The sequence below is a fragment of the Dysidea avara genome, chromosome 4, assembly GCF_963678975.1.
Source record: "Dysidea avara chromosome 4, odDysAvar1.4, whole genome shotgun sequence".
NCBI classification, from domain to species: domain Eukaryota; kingdom Metazoa; phylum Porifera; class Demospongiae; order Dictyoceratida; family Dysideidae; genus Dysidea; species Dysidea avara.
In genome coordinates, this window is record NC_089275.1 from 26518350 (window position 1) to 26540774 (window position 22425).

Consider the following 22425-nt stretch of genomic DNA (forward strand, 5'->3'; position numbering starts at 1 on the left):
TTCACATCTTTTTCACCATAGCCTTTTTGAGGGCAGCATTCTTTTTTTACAGCTTGGCTGTTTTCGTTTCTTTTTGTATTTGTTAACCTATCATTTTTTCTTTACCACAGGAAGAAGAAAATGATGAAGCAGATTTTAAATACTTTTAACTATTTCTGATTTTATCAGTAAATGTACACATTATATATACGTATATCAAGACACACGGTAGTGTGTCATGCGGTCCAAGAAGCCGGCACGCCACACCGTGAGTATATTAACAGGAAGAAAGAAAACGTCATTTTCACACTTTTGTATCTCGGTGATACCTTCTCCGATTGAAACCAAATTTGCTGCAGAGTTGTCCGCCAGCTAGGGTAGTCTACATTCCAAATTTGAAGGAAATCACTAAAGCCATTCCCGAGATACGAACGGCCAAAGTTTCATTTTATTTTCTTCGTTTTTTTTTCTCTTCATTCTTGTCTTTTCACACACTTGCAAAAATTGCTATAAAATGCAAACGCATACTCCGATCGCCTTGAAATTTGGCACACAGAAGGGGAGTCCAACTGCGAATTCTAGCATCAAATTTGGCACAACTCTGATGAATGGTTCAGGAGTTATGACCGATTATTTGCGTAATACAAGATCGATTTGTTGTCACGCCTACAGGGTGAACCGCTTCATGGAATGAGTTGAAAATTGATATGTAGATGGAGTAACCATCGTAGGAGTGCCTTTTCGTCGTTTGAAAGGAATCAAGATAAAGACCACGGAGATATGACACAAAACCCAACCTGTGTCACAATTACGCGATCGATTTTTAGGAATAAAAAAGTATAAGTTTTTACGCCTAATAGGCAAACCGCTTAGACCAATGAGCTGAAAATCGGTGTATAGCTGGAATAATCTTCATAGAAAGTCCTTGCAGTAGTATAGAAGAATTGGATTACAAACCACTGAGTTATGATTCGAAAGTCAACTCCGTGTAGCAAATGCCAGATCGAGATACTCTAATAGAACAGTCACCCTAATAGAGCATTCAGCTAATTTATTCTTTTACATTACAAGTTATTCTGTAGGGAGTTCAGCTGCAAACATTTAATCTTATAGACAGTTCAGCAAGAAGCAAGTCACCCTGTGGAGAGTTCAGCTACAAACAAATCAACCTGCAGAGAGATCAGCTACAAACAAACCACCTTGTAGAGAGATCGGCTACAAACAAATCACCCTGTAGAGAGATCAGCTAGTAGCTAGAAACTAGACACAATGTAAGGGGTTCAGCTACAAGCAAATCACCCTTTAGTGAGTTCAGCTACAAACAAATCAACCTGCAGTGAGATTACCTACAAAAAAGCACCTTGTACAGACTTCAGTTACAAACAAATTACCCTGTAGAGAAATCAGCTAGATGAATTCACCTTGTAGAGAGTTCAGCTGCAAACAAATCAGCCTGTAGAAAATTCAGTCACAAATAAATCGCCCAGTAGAAAGATCAGCTAGAAGACGTTACCTTGTAGAGAGTTCAGCTACAAAGAAACCATTCTGTAAAGAGTTCAGCTGCAAACAAATCACCTGTACAGAATTCAGCTACAAACAAATCACCCTGTAGAGAGATCAGCTAGAAGAAGTTACCTTGTAGACAGTTCAGCTACAAACAATTCATTCTGCACAGAGATCAGTTAGAAGAAGTTTCCTTGTAGAGAGTTCAGCTACAAACAAATCACCCTGTAGAAAGATCAACTAGAATAATTCACCTTGTAGAGATTTCAGCTACAAAGAAACCACCATGTAGAGAGTTCAGCTGCAAACAAGTCACCCTGTAGAAAATTCAGCTACAAACAAATCACCCTGTAGAGAGATCAACTAGAAGAAGTTACCTTGTAGACAGTTCAGCTACAAACAATTCATTCTGTACAGAGATCAGTTAGAAGAAGTTTCCTTGTAGAGAGTTCAGCTACAAACAAATCACCTGTAGAAAGATCAACTAGAATAATTAACCTTGTAGAGATTTCAGCTACAAAGAAACCACCATGTAGAGAGTTCAGCTGCAAACAAGTCACCCTGTAGAAAATTTAGCTACAAACAAATCACCCTGTAGAAAGATCAGCTAGAAGAATTCATCTTGTAGAGATTTCAGCTACAAAGAAACCACCATGTAGAGAGTTCAGCTGCAAACAAGTCACCCTGTGGAAAATTCAGCTACAAACAAATCGCCCTGTAGAGAGATCAGCTAGAAGAAGTTACCTTGTAGATAGTTCAGCTACAAACAAATTACCCTGTAGAGAGATTAGCTAGAAGAAGTCACCTTGTAGTGTGTTAAGTTACAAAGAAACCACCATGCAGAGAGTTCTGTAATAAATATATGTATTATATATATATGTATAATTTGTACATTTACTGATAAATTCAGAAATATTTAAAGTATTTAACATCTGCTTCATCTTTTCTTCTTCCTGTGGTAAAGAAAAAAGATAGGTTAAAAAAGCCCCAAAGCTGGCCATAGGCCAGTATTGGGGTATGCAAATACAAAAAGAAGTTAAATCTAATCCAAAACAGCCAAGCTGTAAAAAAAGTGTGCGGCCCTCAAAAAGGCTATGGTGAAAAAAGGTGTGAAATCCAAGGTGGCGGTTAAGAAATGGCTGTGATGGTAGGTTAATCGTAAAAATTTTAATAACGACAATTAGGTGAATTTTGTGCCAAGACCAAGTGGCACCAAAATTCACCTTAATTGTCATTATTAAAATTTTTACCATTAACCTACCATCACAGCCATTTCTTGGCCGCCACCTTGGATTTCACATCTTTTTTCACCATAGCCTTTTTGAGAGCCGCACACTTTTTTTACAGCTTGGCTGTGTTGGATTAGATAATACATATCAAGACACACGGTAGTGTGTCGTGCGGCCCAAGAAGCTGGCGTGCCACACCGTGAGTATATTAACAGGAAGAAAGAAAATGTGATTTTGACACCTTTGTAGCTCCGTGATTCCTTATCCGATTGAAATCAAAGTTGCTACAGAAGTGCTGCCTAGATAGGGGAGTCTACATACCAAATTTGAAGAAAATTGCTCCAGCCATTTCCGAGATATGAGCGAACAAAATTTCGTTTTAATTTCTTCGTTTATTTCTTCTTCATCTTCATTTCGCACACTTTGCAAAATCCGCCGTAAAACATGAATGAGTGCTAGGATTGGGCTGAAATTTGGCACACGTGAAGGGTGCATTAATGTGGATCTTCGTACCCACTTTGGTAGGAATCCGATCAACATCCACGGAGTTATCATCGATTATTTGCGTAAAATAAGTCGAAGGTCTGTCACGCCTACAGGGTAAACCCCTTGGAGGAATCAGTTGAAAATTGATATGTAGATGGAGCAACCATCGTAGAAGTACCTTTTTGTTGTTTGAAAGGAATTGGGATAAAGATCATGGAGATATGAAACAAAACCCAACCTGTGTCAAAATTATGCGATCGATTTTATGAATAAAAACTATAAGTTTTCGTGTCTACCAGGAAAACCGCTTAGAGCAACGAGCTGAAAATCAGTATGTAGCTGGAATAATCATCATAGAAAGTCCTTGTAGCAGTATAGAAGAATCGGAGTACAAATCACTGAGTTATGATTCGAAAGGCAACTACGTGTAGCAAATGCGAGATCGAGATACTCTAATAGAACAGTCACCCTAATAAAGCATTCAGCTGCATTTATAATTTACTCAATTATATTACATTGCAAGTTATTCTGTAGAGAATTCAGTTACAAACAAGTCATCCTGTAGTCAGATCAGCTAGAAGAAGGTACCTAGTAGAGAGTTCAGCTACAAAGAAACCATCATGTAGAGAGTTCAGCTCAAACAAATCACCCTGTAGAGAATTCAGCTACAAACAAATTGTCCTGTAGAGAGATCAACTAGAAGAAGTTACCTTGTAGAGAGTTCAGTTACAAAGAAACCATCATGTAGAGAGTTCAGCTGCAACAAATCACCCAGTAGAAAGTTCTGCTATGAACAGATCACCCTGTAGAGAGTTCAGTTAGTAACAAGTCATCCTGTAGAGAGATCAGCTAGAAGAAGTCACCTTGTAGAGAGTTCAGCTACAAAGAAACCACCATGTAAGAGAGTTCAGCTGCAAACAAATCATCTGTAGAGAGTTCAGCTAGAAACAAGTCACCCTGTAGAGAGTTCAGCTAGAAGAAGTTACATTGTAGAGAGTTCTGCTACAAAGAAACAACCATGTAGAGTATTCAGCTGTAAACAAATCGCCCTGTATAGAATTCAGCTACAAACAAATTGCCCTGTAGAAAGATCAGCTAGAAGAAGTTACCTTGTAGAGAGTTCAGCTACAAATAAATAACCCTGTAGAGAGTTCAATCATCTGGTAGAGAGATCAGCTAGAAGGATCACCTTGTAGAGAGTTCAGCTACAAAGAAATCACCTGCTTCATCTTTTCTTCTTCCTGTGGTAAAGAAAAGAATGATAGGTTAAAAAGCCCTAAAGCCAGCCTATACATAGGCCAGCTTTGGGGTATACAAATACAAAAAGAAGTGAAATCTAATCCTAAACAGCCAAGCTGTAAAAAAAGAGTGCGGCCCTCAGTCTATGATGAAAAAAGATGTGAAATCCAAGGTGGCGGCTAAGAAATGGCTGTGATGGTAGGTTAATAGTAAAAATTTAATAACAACAATTCAGGTGAATTTGGTGCCGCTTGGTCTTGGCACAAAATTCACCTGAATTGCTGTTATTAAAATTTTTACCACTAACCTACCATCACGGCCATTTCTTGGCCGCCACCTTGGATTTTACATCTTTTTTCGCTATAGCCTTTCTGAGGGCTGCACTCTTTTTTTACAGCTTGGCTGTTTTGGATTAGATATTTATTACATGTCCTATGGATAACTTGTTTGCAACTGATCTCTCTACTGGATGACTTGAAATGTAGCTGAAGTCTCTACAGGATGATTTGCTTGTAGCTGAACTCTCTACAGGATTTTCCCTAGAGGGTGACTTGTTTCCAGCTAAATTCTTTGCAGGGTTATCTGTTTGTAGTTGAACTCTCTATAGGGTGATTTGTTTGTAACTGAACTCTCTACAGGGTGATAGCTGGTCTCTCCTTTTTTCTAGCTGATCTCTATACAGGGTAACTTGTTTGCACAGTAGCTTAACCCTCTACGGGGTGGTTTCTTTGTAGCTGAACTCTCCACAGGGTGATTTATTCCTACCTGATCTCTCTACAGGGTTACTTTGTCTTGCTTATCTCTCTAAAGGGTGATTTGTTTTTGTAGCTGAACTCTCTACAGGTCACTGGTTTCTAGGTGATCTCTCTACAGGGTGACTTGTTTGTAGCTGAACTATCTGCAGGATGATTTGTTCATAGCTAAACTCTCTACAGGGTGATCCTTCTAGCTGGTCTCTCTACAGGATGACTTGTTTCTAGCAGGTCTCTCTACAGGATGACTTGTTTCTAGCTAAACTATCTTAAGGTGATTTGTTTGTAGCTAAACTCTCTACAAGGTGATCCTTTTAGCTGATCTCTCTACAGGATGACTTGTTTCTAGCTAAACTCTGTACAGAGTGATTTGTTGTAGCTGAATTCTCTACAGGGTGATTTGTTTGCAGCTGAACTCTCTACATGGTGGTTTTTTTGTAGCTGAACTCCCTACAAGTTGACTTCTTCTAGCTGAACTCTCTACAGGGTGATCTGTTCATAGCTGAACTCTCTACCAGTGTGATTTGTTTGCAGGTGAACTCTCTACATGATGATTTCTTTGCAGCTGAATTCTCTACAAGGTAACTTCTTCTAGCTGATCTCTCCACAGGGTGACTTGTTTGTAGCTGAACTATCTGCAGGGTGATTTATTTGTAGCTCAACTCTCTACAAGGTGATCCTTCTAGCTGATCTCTCTACAGGATGACTTGTTTGTAGCTGAAGTGATCTGTATGTAGCTGATTTCTCTACAGGGTGATCTGTTTGCAGACATGATGGTTTCTTTGTAACTAAACTCTCTACAAGGTGACTTCTAGCTGATTTCTCTACAAGGTGATCTGTTAAGTTGTAGCTGAGCTCTCTCTGGTTTCTAGCTCATCTCTCTATAGAGATAATTTTAACTTGTGTTTGTATAGCTGAACTCTTTGTAGGGTAGTTTTTTATTGGATGCTGAACTCTCTACGTGGTGACTTGTTTGTATTACAGAGTGACTTGTTTGTAGCTGAACTCTATACAGAGTGACTTACTTGTAACTGAACATTGTGTAAAGTAACTGGTTTATAGCTGATCTCTATAGGGTAGCTAACTTATATAGATGAACTCTTTATTGGGTAGTTCCTTGTAGCTGAACTCTATAGACAGTGACTTGTTTGTAGCTGAATTCTCAACAGAGTGGCTTGTTGTAGCAGAACTCTCTACACATGTTTACAGCTGAACTCTCTACACATGTTTATAGCTGAACTCTCTTCAGTGTGACTTGTAATGTTCTGAATCTCTAGAGCAATAAATTTGTAGCTGAAGTCTCTGCAGGGTGACTTGCTTTTAGCTGAGTTGCCAATAAGATTAACTGGTTGTAGCTGAACTGCCTACAAAATAACTTGCAATGTAATATAATTCTATAATGGAGTAAGTTATAAACGTAGCTGAATGTTCAATTAAGGTGATTGTTCTATTAGAGTATTTCAATCTTGCATTTGCTACACGTATTTGGCTTTCGAATCACAACTCAGTGGCTTGTAATCTGATTCTTCTGTAGTACTGCAGTGACTTTCTATGATGATTATTTCAGCTACACACCGATTTTCAGCTCATTGCTGTGAGCGGTTTTCCTGGTAGACGTGAAAACTAATACTGTAGTTTTTTTATTCATAAAAGTCGATCACGTAATTGTGACACAAGTTGGAGTTTGTTTCATATCTCGATGGCCTTTATCTGGATTCCTTTCAAACCACAAAAAGGCACTCCTATGATAGTCACTCCATCTACAAAGCAATGTTCAGCTCATTCCTTCAAGCGGTTTACTCTGTGGGTGTGACAGACCTTCAACTTTATTTTACATGAACAATCGGTCACAACTTTGTGAATGTTCATCGGATTCCTACCAGAACTTGGTACTGAGATCTGCTGTAATGATCCCTTTAAGTGTATCAAATTTCAGCCCGGTTGGAGCACGCATTTGTGTTTTATGGTGGATTTTGCAGAGTGTGCGAAAAAACAAAAAAAAAACAAAGAAAAAATGAAACTTTGGCCACTTGTATCTCGGAAATGTCTGGAGCGACTTTTCTTCAAAATTGGTATGTAGACTTCCCTACCTAGCCAACACTTCTGTAGCAAATTTGATTCCAATCAGATAAAGGATCACAGAGCTACATAGGTGTAAAAATCATGTTTTCTTTCTTCCTGTTAATATACTGATGGTGTGACGTGCCAGCTTCTTGGGCCGCGTGACACACTACCATGTGTCTTGATATACTCACGGTGTGGTACGCCAGCTTTCTTGGCTACATGACAATCTACTCTGTGTCTTGATCTAGGGTGATTTTTATAGGCAGCATTTTAGGTTGCATGCATTATTTTTTGGGGATCCCTACTTAAATGGTACTACTGTAACATTTGATATAGTCTGTTTGTGTTCACCTGAGTCCCCGTTTCTTGTTAATAACTCTTTTTACAAGGGCCAGCTGCTCAAAGATTTAGTAGCGCTGTGAAGTCCTTGAAAACACTGGAACTGTTAATCAAAAAAGTGCTTTGATACGGGCAAGAGCAAGTGAGTTATGAGGCTTCAAAAATATCCCATACATTTAGTATGGATGATTCAGGCGCACAAACATGTTTCCAACATGAAAACATACTTGTTCCAGTACAAAACCATTGAGAGTGAACACATGTTCATCTCTTTGATATTACTATATTTGGCGGAGGCTCAAGTGAATATGTACTGACTAATATGCATGTGTAATCACTAGAGGTGTACCGATATAGGTTTTTGGCATGTACCGATATCCGATATTGATGCAACCAAAAGAAGCCGATAACCGATAGTCGATCCGATATTTGCATTAATATTTTAAGCAAACGAAAGTGTACATTTACCTACCCTACAACAACATGTGCATGTATTCATTGCTATACTCTGCCTGTGGTGGTATACAGCTTAGGTTTCTATTGTGCAATCCAGACAATTAGGTACCCACAAACATTTTTATGTATAATCCCATGAAGCCTTAAACGGATATTTCTGCATTACTCCGTATTCTAATAGTTTGTGAGAAAGCTAGTACAGCAAGTTTCCATTATCCTGTGATCCTTCTTTTATTACAAAGGTACTCTATAACTGCTTCATTTGTAAAGACTGTGATAAGCTTTCCAGCAACTAACACTAGAATCGCGTGTATTTATATGGCTTCTCGTAGTGTAGCGCTTTTTGTAGAGTGAACAATAAGCCAGAGCCACATGGATAACGTAGAAAACCGATGCATAATCCATTTATGTACAAACTATTGCTACTGTATAAATATCGGTAGCGATATCGGTCATCCTGCTGTTCTGTACCGATACCGATATTGATAAAAAATACCATATCGCTGGCCGATATTGTAGCCAATCCGATTATCGGTACACCTCTAGTAATCACCTACACATGTGGGAAACTGCTGACATGCTTCACGAGTGTATTTATATTGGGTCATGTGAATTTTGATAGAGTGTACACTGGAAACAATGTAAGAATAACGACAAGGCATTGCTGTGCCAAAATTCAAATATATGAATAATGGCACAAGCATTTTGATTGTGGGTTTATGCAGTGAGCAAAGAGCAAAGAGACAAAACCCAACTTGATAATTATGGTTTAAGCTGTTGTAGGTGCTGCCAGGTATTCACTTTAATGGTCACGAATAAGACATATTAAAACTGCGTAGAAGACTTTCATTTGAATAATATTTGATGACTACATATAGATAGCTGTGTTTGTTAAATCACATGCAATTTACCAATATTGTTTGTACTTCAAGGTCTGCAACACTTTCTCATTGTTATGAGGAAGGGCAGAAGACCACTGTTAAAGAAGAGCATCATTTTATCCAGCATAAGTGCACAGCCAGTTGTAAATGATTATAAACCAATGAATGGTATTAAGCTAAGCCATGTTGTGGAGAAACAAAGGAATGCAGATTCCACTGATGATGAGCACAATGTCATAAAACTTGTTGTCAAACCCTTACCTGATGCACCTTTCAAGACCTTCAACATATCTCATTTATCAGGAGAAGGTAAACAAACTAGTATTAAATGTGCAATTACAGCATAATCACTATAGCTACAGTTGGTTTGAGCAATGTTGGTCACCATAAAACTTCAGCAAATGCCAACTTTAGGCGCTTAACACGTTCAGGTAAGTGTTTTTTGTTGGTATCATATAATATAGTAGTATTGTATAGCTGCTAGGGACCTTGAATGTTTGTGATTTCCTGTATATCGTACAAACCAAACACTATGATACAAAGGTATCAGTTTGCTAAAGTTCATTCTAGAATAAATGCTTGTAATGGCCCAAAACAATCCCAGTAAGTTACTAAATTATTATAAGTTTGCAAAGCTGACTGTTGCATCCAAGAAGTGCTGGGGGATAAACGACTAGAGTTATGTGCATAATTCTTTCACTGAGAATTGAAACTGCAAAGTGACATCATCAGAAATTCCAGGAACTACACCTATGTAAATAATGAATGGTTTGTTGTTCAACAAGGCAAAGTCTAGCACGTTATTCTGGCAGGTAGGTAAGGTGACATATTATTATAGACTAGCATCATTTAAAATATCAAGAAATAAAATTTTATGCCATAATTTGGATTAGGATTTGGTAGACCATGCCATTTGATCAAACAACACCATAGAATAAGTGGTACAGTGTGTATTGAGTGAAGTTACTGCTAAGGAACATTGTATAAGTGTAGGTTAGAGACCTAGCACGAGGATCTTCGTGGATTTTAAAAATCGAATGAAGCGAGGTTTTTAAAATACGCAAAGATCCGAGGGCGTGGTCTCTAACTGACTTAGAAAATGTATGCATTATATATGGGAATATAGGTGGAGTCATTGTGGGATTGGGTTATATGTCGTACTGAAATCGTTGTGCAATATTAAATAATCACAGAAGACTGAACATGTTTTTGTTGAAGTGTTGAAAAAAATCGAAGCTCGCGCCGCTTCCTTTTGCAAGTTAGACTAATTGGATCTAATGTTGAGCCGGGTTAGCGGTTGCCAGTGCCTATGGCATCACGGCAATGTAAAGAACACATGTGTCGAAGAAGCAGCTTGTGTGGATTTATACGATGGGAACGAGTTGTCACAAGTTGTGCCTTCAGTGGTGCCACAGTAGCACGAAGAACAGGCATGGTTTACAATTTGGACCACACCCACATTACGTGTAGTGAAAATAACGTTCTACAAGGAAGATTACCTAGTTAGGTGTTGGTAAAGTCCATCCATAGTTTAATAGACGACGGAAACAGCCATAAAACACTCTAGAAACAGATGGGTGCTAAACAGAATTTTTTGTGATATTTTTGGACTTCTCCGTTCATCGTGACAAACATACGTACAACGTTAGATTGTACCTCCCATAATCGAATTCTTTTAGGTATGCCTATAAAATGAATAGAGTGGTTAACCACAAGTTGGCCTGGGTGACTAGTCACCCACTGCAGGCTATCAGCCTGATTATGCTTGGATTGGGTTTTTTTCTTCATCATATTTTTCTTCCTCTTTTTGCACACTTACAAAAACTGCTATAAAATGCGAACACCTTATCCGACTGCCTTGAAAATTGGCACACAGAAGGGGGTTTAAAGGCACATCTCGGTACCAACTTTGGCTTGAATACGATAAACAGGCAAAGAGTTATTGGCAATTATTCACGAAACTAACACCAATATGTTGTCACGCCTACAGGATAAACCGCTTATAGGAAGAAGCTGAAAATCGGTGGGTGAATAGGTTAACTATTGAACCTCAAACATTTTGTGGTTTTAAATAAACCGAGCTAAAAATCAGGAAGATACAATGAAAAAACCAACAGTGTAAAGCAATCGAGATTAGCTAATAAAAAATGACTACTCGCCACGCCTACCAGATAAACTGCTTTGGGTAATGCTTTGAAAATTGCTGTACAGATGGAGTAATCATCTTAGAAAGGCTCTTCAATGGTGTAGAAGAATCAGATTTAAAGCCATGGAGTTATAGCACGAAATCCAACTTGGTGTAGCAAGTGCGAGATTGAAATACTCTAATAGAGCATTCATCCTAATAGAGCAGTCACCCTAAAGAGAATTCAAGAGGTCAGCCAACCTGTATAGAGATCAGCTACAAACAAATCACTCTTATGAGAGTTCAGCTACAAACAATCCACAATGTAGAAACATCAGCTAGAAGAAGTCAACTTGTAGGGAGTTCAACTACGGAAAGAGATAGTTCAGCTAGTAGAAGTCACTTTGTAGAGAGTTCAGCTACAAAGAAACCACCATGTAGAGAGTTCAGCTACAAACAAATCACCCTGTAGAGAGATCAGCAAGAAGAAGTTACCTTGTAGAGAGTTCATCTACAATGAAACCATCATGTAGAGAGTTCAGTTGCAAAAAATCACCTGTAGAGAGTTCAGCTACAAACAAATCCACCTGTAGAGAGATCAGCTAGAAGAAGTTACCTTGTAGAGAGTTCAGCTACAAACAATTCACCTGTACAGAGATCAGCTAGAAGAAATTACCTTGTAGAGAGTTCAGCTACAAACAAATCACCCTGGAGAGAGATCAGCTAGAAGAAGTTACCTTGTAGAAAGTTCAGCTACAAAGAAACCACCATGTAGAGAGTTCAGCTACAAACTAGTGACCCTGTAGAGACATCAGCTAGAAGAAGTTACCTTGTAGAGAGTTCAGCTACAAACAATTCACCCTGTACAGAGATCAGTTAGAAGAAGTTTCCTTGTAGAGGGTTCAGCTACAAACAAATCAACCTGTAGAAAGATCAGCTAGAAGAAGACACCTTGTAGAGAGTTCAGTTACAAAGAAACCACCAAGTAGAGAGTTCAGCTACAAACTAGTGACCCTATAGAGACATCAGCTAGAAGAAGTTACCTTGTAGAGAGTTCAGCTACAAAGAAACCATCATGTAGAGAGTTCAGCTGCAAACAAATCACCCGTAGAGAGTTCAGCTACAAACAAATCACCCTGTAGAGAGATCAGCTAGAAGAAGTCACCTTGCAGAGAGTTCAGTTACAAAGAAACCACCATGTAGAGAGTTCAGAAGCAAACAAATCACCTGTAGAGAGTTCAGCTACAAAATGATCATCCTGTAGAGAGTTCAGCTAGAAGAAGTCACCCTGTAGAGAGTTCAGCTACAAAGAAACCACCATGTAGAGAATTCAGCTGCAAACAAATCATCCTGTAGAGAATTCAGCTACAAACAAATCACTCTGTAGTAAGACAAGCTAGAAGCAGTTACCTTGTAGAGAGTTCAGCTACAAAAAAAACCAACATGTAGAGAGTTCAGCTACAAACAATTCGCCCTGTAGAAAGATCAGCTAGAACAAGTTACCTTGTAGATAGTTCAGCTACAAAGATACCATTCTGTAAAGAGCTCAGCTGTAAACAAATCACATGTACAGAATCCAGCTACAAACAAATCACCCTGTGGAGAGATCAGCTAGAAGAAGTTACCTTGTAGATGGTTCAGCTACAAACAAATCACCCCATAGAGAGATCAGCTAGAAAAAGTTACCTTGTAGAGAGTTCAGCTATAAACAATTCACCCTGTAGAGAGATCAGCTAGAAGAAGTCACCTTGTAGAGTGTTAAGTTACAAAGAAACCACCATGTAGAGAGTTCTGTACTAAATATATGTATTATATATATAATTTGTACATTTACTGATAAAATCAGAAATATTCAAAGTATTTAACATCTGCTTCATCTTTTCTTCTTCCTGTGGTAAAGAAAAAAAAGATAAGTTAAAAAACCCAAAAACTGGCCATACAAATGCAAAAAGAAGTGAAATCTAATCCAAAACAGCCAACCTGTAAAAAACGAGTGCAACCCTCAAAAAGGCTTTGGTGAAAAAAAGATGTGAAATCCAAGGTGGCGGCCAAGAAATGGCTTTGATGGTAGGTTAATCGTAAAAATTTTAATAACGACAATTCGGGTGAATTTGGTGCTGCTTGGTCTTGGCACAAAATTCACCTAAATTGTCATTATTAAAATTTTTACCATTAACCTAGCATCACAGCCATTTCTTGGCTGCCACCTTGGATCACATCTTTTTTCACCATATCCTTTTTGAGGGTCGCACTCTTTTTTTGTAGCTTGGCTGTTTTGGATTAGATTATTATGATTATTACTAGGACCGGGTCACATACAACCAAGTACATACACCAATGTTGCAACTTACCCATTTGGAAAGCATAAACAGTGTCATAGCCAGCATTCAGAGCAGTGTGTGTGCCGGTAGAAATGACACATATGCATACGTACACAGGCAAGGGAGTTTAACTGGCATCAGAAAACCACAATACTAAAACATAACGTACACAAAAACAAAGTTAAGTTAGTTATATTAAAAAAATTATATTGTAGGTATGACGTGTCTCTGAAGATGTCTCAGCAGTGAAGTGAGGCTATGCACAACAAGGTGGTGAAGGCACAATTGGCAAATGATCCCAATCAAGCCAATATGGCACAATAGACTCTGCTGTAACTAGAGGCCACTGGTGATGTTCTAGTACATCAGCCATGTGGCAATGGCACTAGTTGGCACAGTGCTCACAGTCTACAATATTATGCATACAGCCATGCACAACATACAGGAGATAGTTACACATTGTTGTATATGCAGCAATACATCTTCTTGTTTATTACAGACTCACAGTAGAGAGCTGGGTGAAAAATAATTCCAGCTAGCAAGCTAGGTGAAGGATGAAGATGTACAATACAAGTATTACATTGAAACATACTCATTACCTTGTTGTTCACGAGTGCATCAGCTGGTTGTTGACGAGTGTATCAGCTGCTTATTGACGAGTGCATCATCCTGCATACCAAATACACACGTTACAAACATTTAAACATACTTGTAATCTTATTGTTTATGTGTTAAGTCCCTCTGGCGCAGACGTTTACTAATCTTCTCCTTCGTGCAATCTGTAATCAAACAAGGGTGTGGTACTGGGCTTTATATAAAATTACACATACAGTCAAGTCATCAGCATGTACAGGCATACTTATTATATGGTTGTGCAGGCGAATCTATCCTCATGTCTCTAGGCCTTGTAGTTTTTGAGAACATTAATTACTTATTTATTATTTATGACATAATTTTAACTGCATTTCTTATTTTTCTTAGTACTTGTTTGTATAATTATATTAAAAGGAAAAACACACAAAAAGAACCTACATATCATTATTGAAAGAAAACAATCAAACAGTCTCAAAAATTGGTGCCCCATCAGAGATCCTAATGGTCTCAACTTCATTCTTGATCCTTGTACACAGATCATGGTGGCCTGGAGAACAATAGTAATAATAATTATTATTAATTACTTAGTTATGTAATTATTGTTAGTAGTAGTAGTGGTAGTATCAGGACACACGATAGTGTGTTGTGCGGCCAAGTACAGCTAGTGTGGATGTGCGACAGATCAGTGTGTATTTTACAGGAACCAAGAAAACAAGAAAATGCTGTCCTTATGAATTTGTAGTTCAGTAGTGGCTGAATGGAAATTAACCGGTTTTAATGCAGAAACTTCCTCGGGGTAGGGCACCTTCTATTCCAAATGTGAGTTAAATTCACCCAGCCATCACTGAGATATGAGTCTTCAAAGTTCGTCTTATTTTCTTCGTATTTTTCTTCTTGATTAAGATCTTCTTATGTAAATTTTCTTTTTTGTACACTTTATAAAAACTGCAACAACTCATGCGTGCTTTAGTCAATTACACAGTGCAGCACATTTACAGCCCAATTGTCGTAGTCGAACTAAGAACAATGGAATTATGCAAAATTCTGAAAATTGCAAGTACCGAGAGTATTATTAGCTAAGGAGATAATTATAAAGCAAAACAAAACATATGAAAAAAGTGGGATTTAGATATTCCAATAGAACCGTCACTGAGAAGTAAAAACGTGTACAAAAAGTTTGAACCAGGGACCTCTACACCTATATACCCAAGCCCTTTACCACTCTGCTGCTGTTAGTTCTCCACCTCACTTAATTTCTACTTTATAAATGAAGTTATGGTTTAGTACACTAGAATGATAACTTGTAGATCTATCAGTGGAAATTCTAGAACATTCTGTATGCGTTGTATTGAAGTGCTCAGAAAAAAATGTGCGCTCTACTAGAGAACTACTACAATTATGAAAACAGCCTATATCAAGTGTGTCGTGTGGCCAATACAGCCAGTGTGGGCGGGTTACATACTCATTTTACGGATGCTGTTTCATGTATCCTTAGCTCCATAGTGCTTCAATGGTATATTAACCATTTTTGCTGTGGAAGCTTCCTCATCTCCCATTATTAATTTGAGTCAAATTTTTCCCAGCTATTATATGTGTCTTCAAAATTCGTTCTTCAAGATACATAGTAGTGTGTCATGTGGCCAAGAAAGCTGGCGCGCCACACAATGAGTATATTTACAGGAAAAAACAAAAATGTGATTTTCACGTATACATAGCTCCATATTCCCTTCCCAATTTGGAATAATTTTTATACTGCAAACGCCCTCCACATTCAGCACCCTACATACCAAATTTGAGCAAGATTTCCTAACACAATCATGAAACATAGGCCTTCAAATTTTGGCTTAATTTCTTCATTTTTTTTTCTTCGTTTAGGGGGCGCAGGTAAAGGGGGAGGGGGCTTAGATTATTCTTTTCGCACACTTTACAAAAATCAGTATAAAATACAAATGCATAGCACAATTTTCTAAAGTATTGCAGCACAATCTCGTACCAAATTTAGTGCAAATCTGACTAACAGTCATAGAGCTTTGGATGATTATTTGTATTAAAAATGGTCAACTTGTTGTCACGCCTACAGGGTAAACTGCTTATGGGAATAACATCAAAATCAGTATGCGTATAGGTTAACCATCATAACTCAAACCTTTTGTGGTTTAAAAGAAATCGCATTGACAGCTATAGAGTTACAAGGCAAAAACCTAATAACTCTAAATCGCAGGGTCGAGTACTCTAATAGAACAGTCATCACGGGGGGGGGGGTAAAAAGATGCTTGAAAAATATCAAAAAAAACTTACCAGCATTCGAACCAGGGACCTCCATACTGAATACCCAAATCCTTAGGCACTGAGCTGCTGCTATCATGGCTGATCATCTCACTTAATTTCTACTTTATAAATGAAAATTCTAGCTAAAATCAACTCAATTCATAATTTCATAGATCTACCAATGGAACATCTAGATTGTTCTAGAACATTCTATGTGTGTACTATTAGAATCCTGTGTGCTTTATAAAAGTATTCAAATAAACTCTGTATATCAAGACACATGGAAGTGTGTCGTGCAGCCAAGAAAGCCGGTGACCACACCGCGAGTACATTGACAGGAAAAAAGAAAACAGCTTTTTCATGCGTGCATAGCTCCATGGCCCCTTCTCCAAAGCACACCATTTTTGCATTATAGCTGTCCCCCAGGTAGGGTACACCACACATCAAATTTTATTGAATTCGCAACAGCCATTTGCGAAATATGGGCATTTAAAGTAATTTGTTCATTTTTTCTTCTTATGCCATACAGGGGGCTTTGATTTCTTTTTGCACACTTTGCAAAAACTGCTGTAAAATGCAAACATGTAACTCGATTGCCTCGATCTTTGCACAAATGAAGAGCACGTAACGGTAGATTCATGTACCAAGTTTGTTGTGAATCTGAGGAATATTCAAGGAGTTATAAGCATTTATTCACATAAAAAAGATCAAATTTCTGTCACGGCTACAGGGTAAACCGAGTAGAGGAATAAATTGAAAATTGATGTGTAGATAGGCTGATCATTGTAGCAGTGCCTTTTGATTGTATGAATAGCAATAGAGTTACAGCGACAAAGTTATAAAGCAAAAACCAAGTAAGTGTAAAATCATAGGATTTAGATACTCTAATAGAACAGTCACCGTGGAGTTAAAAAGGTGTGTAAAAATGTAAAAAACAACAACAACAACTTACCAGAGTTTGAACCAGGGACCTCCATATCTAACACCTGTATCCTAAACCAGTGAACCATTGCTACTTTTCCTGATCACCTCACTTAATTTCTGCTTTATAAATAAAATGTTGAAATCTGCTTAGAATCAAACATTTGTAATTTCATAGATCTACCAATAGAAGTACTAGATTGTTCTAGAACATTCTATTTATGTTGTATTAGAAGTCCTCAGAAAATGTGCACTCTATTTGTATTACAGTAATATTATTAAATATTGAATTAAATCATGCAATGAAATACATTTATAAGTCTGTCTTTAATAATCATCATTGTATCTGCATAGAAAAGAAGAAATGTGAGTAAAAACAAACCTCAACGTCAGCAATAGGCTGGTTTTAGGTTATAAAGTAGAAAAAGAAGTGAAATCCACCAAATAAACCTGAATTATTGTTATTAAAATTTTCACCATTAACCTACTATCACAGCCATTTCTTGACCGCCACCTTGGATTTCACATCTTTTTTCACCATAGCCTTTTTGGCGGTCGCACTCTTTTTTACAGTTGGTTTTTGGATTAGATATCACTTCATTTCGTATACCCCAAATCCAGCCAATGCCAGGGGCTTTTTTAACTTATCTTTTTTTCTTTACCACAGGAAGAAAAAGATTCAAGATTAAAAGCAGATTTTTAATACTTAAACAATTTTTGATTTTATCAGTAATTATACAATTTATATATATATATATATTAAAATGCCAATTATTTCCTACAGGGTAACTTGTTTGCAGCTGATTTCTCTGCTGGGTGACTTGAAATGTATCTGAACTCTCTAAAGGGTGATTTGCATGTAGCTGAACTCTCTACAGGATTCTCTCTACAGGGTAAATTGTTTCTAGCTGAACTCTCTATAGGGTTATCTATTTGTAGTTGAACTCTCTACAGGGTGATTTGTTTGTAGCTGAACTCTCTACAAGATAATTTGTTTCTAGTTGATCTCTCTACAAGGTAACTAGTACATAGCTGAATTCTCTACAGGGTGGTTTTTTGTAGCTGAACTCTCTACATATCTTCTAACTGGTCTCTTTACAGGATGACTTGTTTCTGGCTGATCTCTCTACAGGGTGACTTGTTTCTAGCTGAACTCTCTAAAGGGTAATTTGTTTGCAGCTGAACTCTCTACATGGTGATTTCTTTGTAACTGAACTATCTACAAGGTGACTTCTTCTAGCTGAATCAGATATCTCTACAGGATGACTTTTTCTAGCTGATCTCTCTACAGGGTGATCTGTTCGTAGCTGAACTCTCTACAGGATGATTTGTTTGCAGCTGAACTCTCTACAAGGTGACTTCTTCCAGCTGATCTCTCTACAGGGTGATTTGTTTGTAGTTGAGCTATTTGCAAGGTGATTTGTTTGTACCTAAACTCTCTACAAGGTGATGTTTTCTATCTGATCTCTCTACTGGATGACTTGTTTCTATAGCTGATCTCTCTACAGGGTGAGTTGTTTCTAGCTGATCTCTCAATAGAGTTATAACTTGTTTGTATAGCTGAAATCTTTACAGGGTGGCTTTTTGATTGTTTATTGAACTTTCTATGTGGTGACTTGTTTGTAGCTGAACTCTCTACAGAGTGACTTACTTGTAGCTGAACATTATATAAAGTAACTTGTTTGTTGCTGATCTCTATAGGGTAGCTACAGTAACTTGTTTATTTAGATGAACTCTCTACTGGGTAGTTTCTGTGTAGCTGAACTCTCTACATAGTGATTTGTTTGTAGCTGAATTCTCTACTGAGTGAATTGTTGTAGCTGAACTCTCTACAGAGTGACTTGTTTATAGCTGAACTCTCTTCAGTATAACTTGCAATGTTCTGAATCTCTACAGTGGTGTATTTGTAGCTAAGCTCTCTACAGGGTGATTTGCTTGTAGCTGAATTGTCTATAAGATTAACTGTTTGTAGCTGAACTCCCTATAGAATAACTTGCAATGTAATATAATTCTATAATGGAGTAAGTTATAAATGTAGCTGAATGCTCTATTAGGGTGACTGTTCTATTAGAGTATCTCAATCTCGCATTTGCTACACGTAGTTGCCTTTCAAATCATAACTCAGTGGTTTGTAATCCGGTTCTTCTGTACTACTGCAAGGACTTTCTATAATGGTTATTACAGCTGCATACCGATTTTCAGCTCATTGCTCTAAGTGGTTTTTCTGATAGGCGTGAAAACTAATAGTTTTTATTCATAAAAATCGATCGCGTAATTGTGAGGTGGGGTCTATTCTACGGAACGGAACGGAATGGAATGGAATGATGGACTAAACTATGGAATGGAATGCTTTTTCAAATTGAAGCTTACAGCTTACCGTTGCTGTACAAGTTATCGGTGGCACCTCCAGCAAGTAATCAAACATACCCCAAAGAAAAATAAAACAAATTTAAGGATCGATTGTGGGTTCTTGTTGGTTGTCATTAGTAATGAAGTACTAATTGTGGGAATAGCTGTGTTCATCTTTGGATGTATCAAATAGGGAACTTAATGCGTGACTTGTTTTTACTAGTATGTGAGTTGTTTTTGCTTACTTTGACTTTAGAATGTACAGTCTGGGGCCGCCTTTCTAATCGGCATAAATCAGTATATAGCTACACTAAAATGGAAACAAGTATGGTGACCAGCTGAATCAACTTAGTCTAAGCAAAATCTAAAGGAATTTTGTGCAGTACGTGAGGAGCAAACATTCAGATACCTCAAGGAGGCTATATCATTAACAGTGTAGTGGACTAATGCCAGATATCTCAGCCTGAGTAGTGAGTTGAATCCAGGATGGGGTCTATTTTACAGAATAGAATGCTTTTTGAATCAAAACTTGCAGCTTGGCTAGCCGCTATCATTGCTGAAATTGCATTTTATCAGTGGTACCTCCAGGAAAATGGAATGGGATAATAATAAAATATTAATAGCTGTCTCATGTAGTGATTGTTCTCCTACCTGATATACCAAGCAGGTCTCTTCAATTCATTTATTTCATGACCAAGGCAAGTTTTGTTACTACTATACAGTAGCCAATTGGATGTCAGTTGTTTCTGCTGATCTTGACAAGATAAATAGTTTAGAAGACCACTCAATTTCTTCAGTTTCAGAGCATATAATATCCAAAGAGAAACTAACTAAAAGGTTACTGGTGACAGGAAAAGGCTAGTTGATCATGACTTTATTCAGTCTAATAAACAGAATATATGGTTGATTGAGTGAGGTATCACTTTCAGATGACCAGTGATGAGATGCATGGATTCATCAAATTTTTGTTGCGGTTGGAGACATCAAGACTCACGGTAGTGAGTCGCGAGGCCAAGAAGCACAAAGCACGCGCCCACAATAATAAACACGCGACCACTACTGTGAGTCATTTACATGAGGGATCGATTACGCAATCTTTTAAAATCCGCATGGTGAAATCTCAGGTTTACTAAAAGATTCCACCTCGAAACCAGGGGCACGTAACCTTTGTATAATGATAACTACCACACGAAAAGTCAGGCGAATTGTTGGAGTAGTTTGTTCCATCGCCCACCCATTTACCATGCGTTAATTGAATTATTTATTCAACTGTGCACCGTTCTTTTTTTAATTTTCTTCGTCATTGCATCCCATTGAAGTGATTTTTCTTTCAACCATGAAGTCATATTGTAAGAAGGCTGCGGCTATCAGGGGCTTTTTACACAATGTATCTGTACATTTAATTTCGCTAAAAGTTGTTTGTTAGTTTATGAGATCGCTTTTGTGCTCTTTGAAGATTCAAACTTGCTGCCATGATGTCGAGGTGTGAGGCACCCGCCTCAATTCCCAAACCCAAACAGTGTGGAAGTGGGCAAGGTCATTAGCCATAGTGAACTGGCTGATTTGATAGACACTGTGCTGTCAACTCTTGGTTTAATTGTGAGCAGTCACTGATTTGTTTTAATTTTGCCACGGTATGCCTCCACTGACTCGTCAGTGTGACTCCGGCCCATGCAGTGCTGTACATAGATATAGCCAGCTGTTTCATACCCGCTGTAGTGATACAGTTGAAGTAATTTACTGCTACATTACCTGTGCACGTTTCTAATCCCGCCCCAGTCCTTCAGTGTCTGTGAAACTTCAGTGTTGACTTAAAAAGCCAGCATCAGCGCATCACCTTTCAGTCACAGCACTTCGTAGACCCTCATGCAACCACCCACAATTATAGAAACTCTTTAATGATAGCATGATATATTGTAATAGTAAACATTTACATTATGATGATCCCATAAATTTTTTTTTTAAATGACTACAATAGCACAAGAAGCCAGATACGCTAGTGTTTGGCTATAAAGTACCACCAAGAGTTCATAATATAGTAGTGGGGTCTTGGTACCACATATTATTTTTTCTTCAACATTTGCGTGATTTGTCCATTGACCATAAACTCACCCGCCAACAGTCACAACATCAGTATCCACCCTGCATACACAGAAAGGGATACAGTATGGTAAGGCACAGCTATCTAAAAACATGTAATCATAGTCAGACTAACATGTCAACAAACACTTACTTCCACTATTATGATTATTGTTAAAGTGAGCATCTAACATAGTCATTCCCAAGATGTATTCAGCACACTGCAGCAATTGATGACCAATTTTGGAATACATTACTTGACTTCTTTTGTGGTTCCACTTACATTGTTGACATAACAATTTTTGTTACTAGGAGACATATAAACTAGGAGGGACTAATGGTTATAGCATAATGGTAAACAAGTTACAACAGCAAAGGAAATTTTAATAAACTAGGATTGATTGGATAGAAGACAATTTGTAGTTTTTCCAGTCCTGATTGTTTGAGGATAAGCACATTAGCTGCTATAAGCATGAAAAAGCAAGACATACTAAATTTCAACACAAGGTTTATGATGCAAACTCATTATGTATCTACCAATGTGTTACCCTACCACCCCCCTTGGATATAAGTGGGGCTTTACAAGGTAAATCGATATGAAACTGCTGCTTCACTATGGGGCATTTGACAATCATTCATTAAGCACCCAAGTATTTTTTCTATGCTGTCAAATCCCCCACGTTGCAACTGGAGGCTGGAGCCAATGGTAGGGATTTAACACAATAGGTCTGTCCTACCTTGGGGAATTTAACAGTCGGTTGTGCCCACTATAGCCCTATATTATGCCCGAAGGGGGGGGGGGGTTAGTAGGGAAATACGTTGATATGTGCATTATATATA

The 22425-nt window shown here is 37.9% G+C and overlaps 1 long non-coding RNA gene across 1 annotated transcript; it reads right to left on the reverse strand.

Annotated features, from left to right (window-relative positions):
- Positions 1-21383: 21383 nt before the first annotated feature.
- On the reverse strand, positions 21384-21804 carry LOC136252834 (uncharacterized). The gene is made up of 2 exons (XR_010699791.1): positions 21740-21804; positions 21384-21648 (listed from the first exon to the last, which is right to left on the reverse strand). It is a non-coding gene; the product is annotated as an uncharacterized lncRNA (long non-coding RNA).
- Positions 21805-22425: the final 621 nt, after the last annotated feature.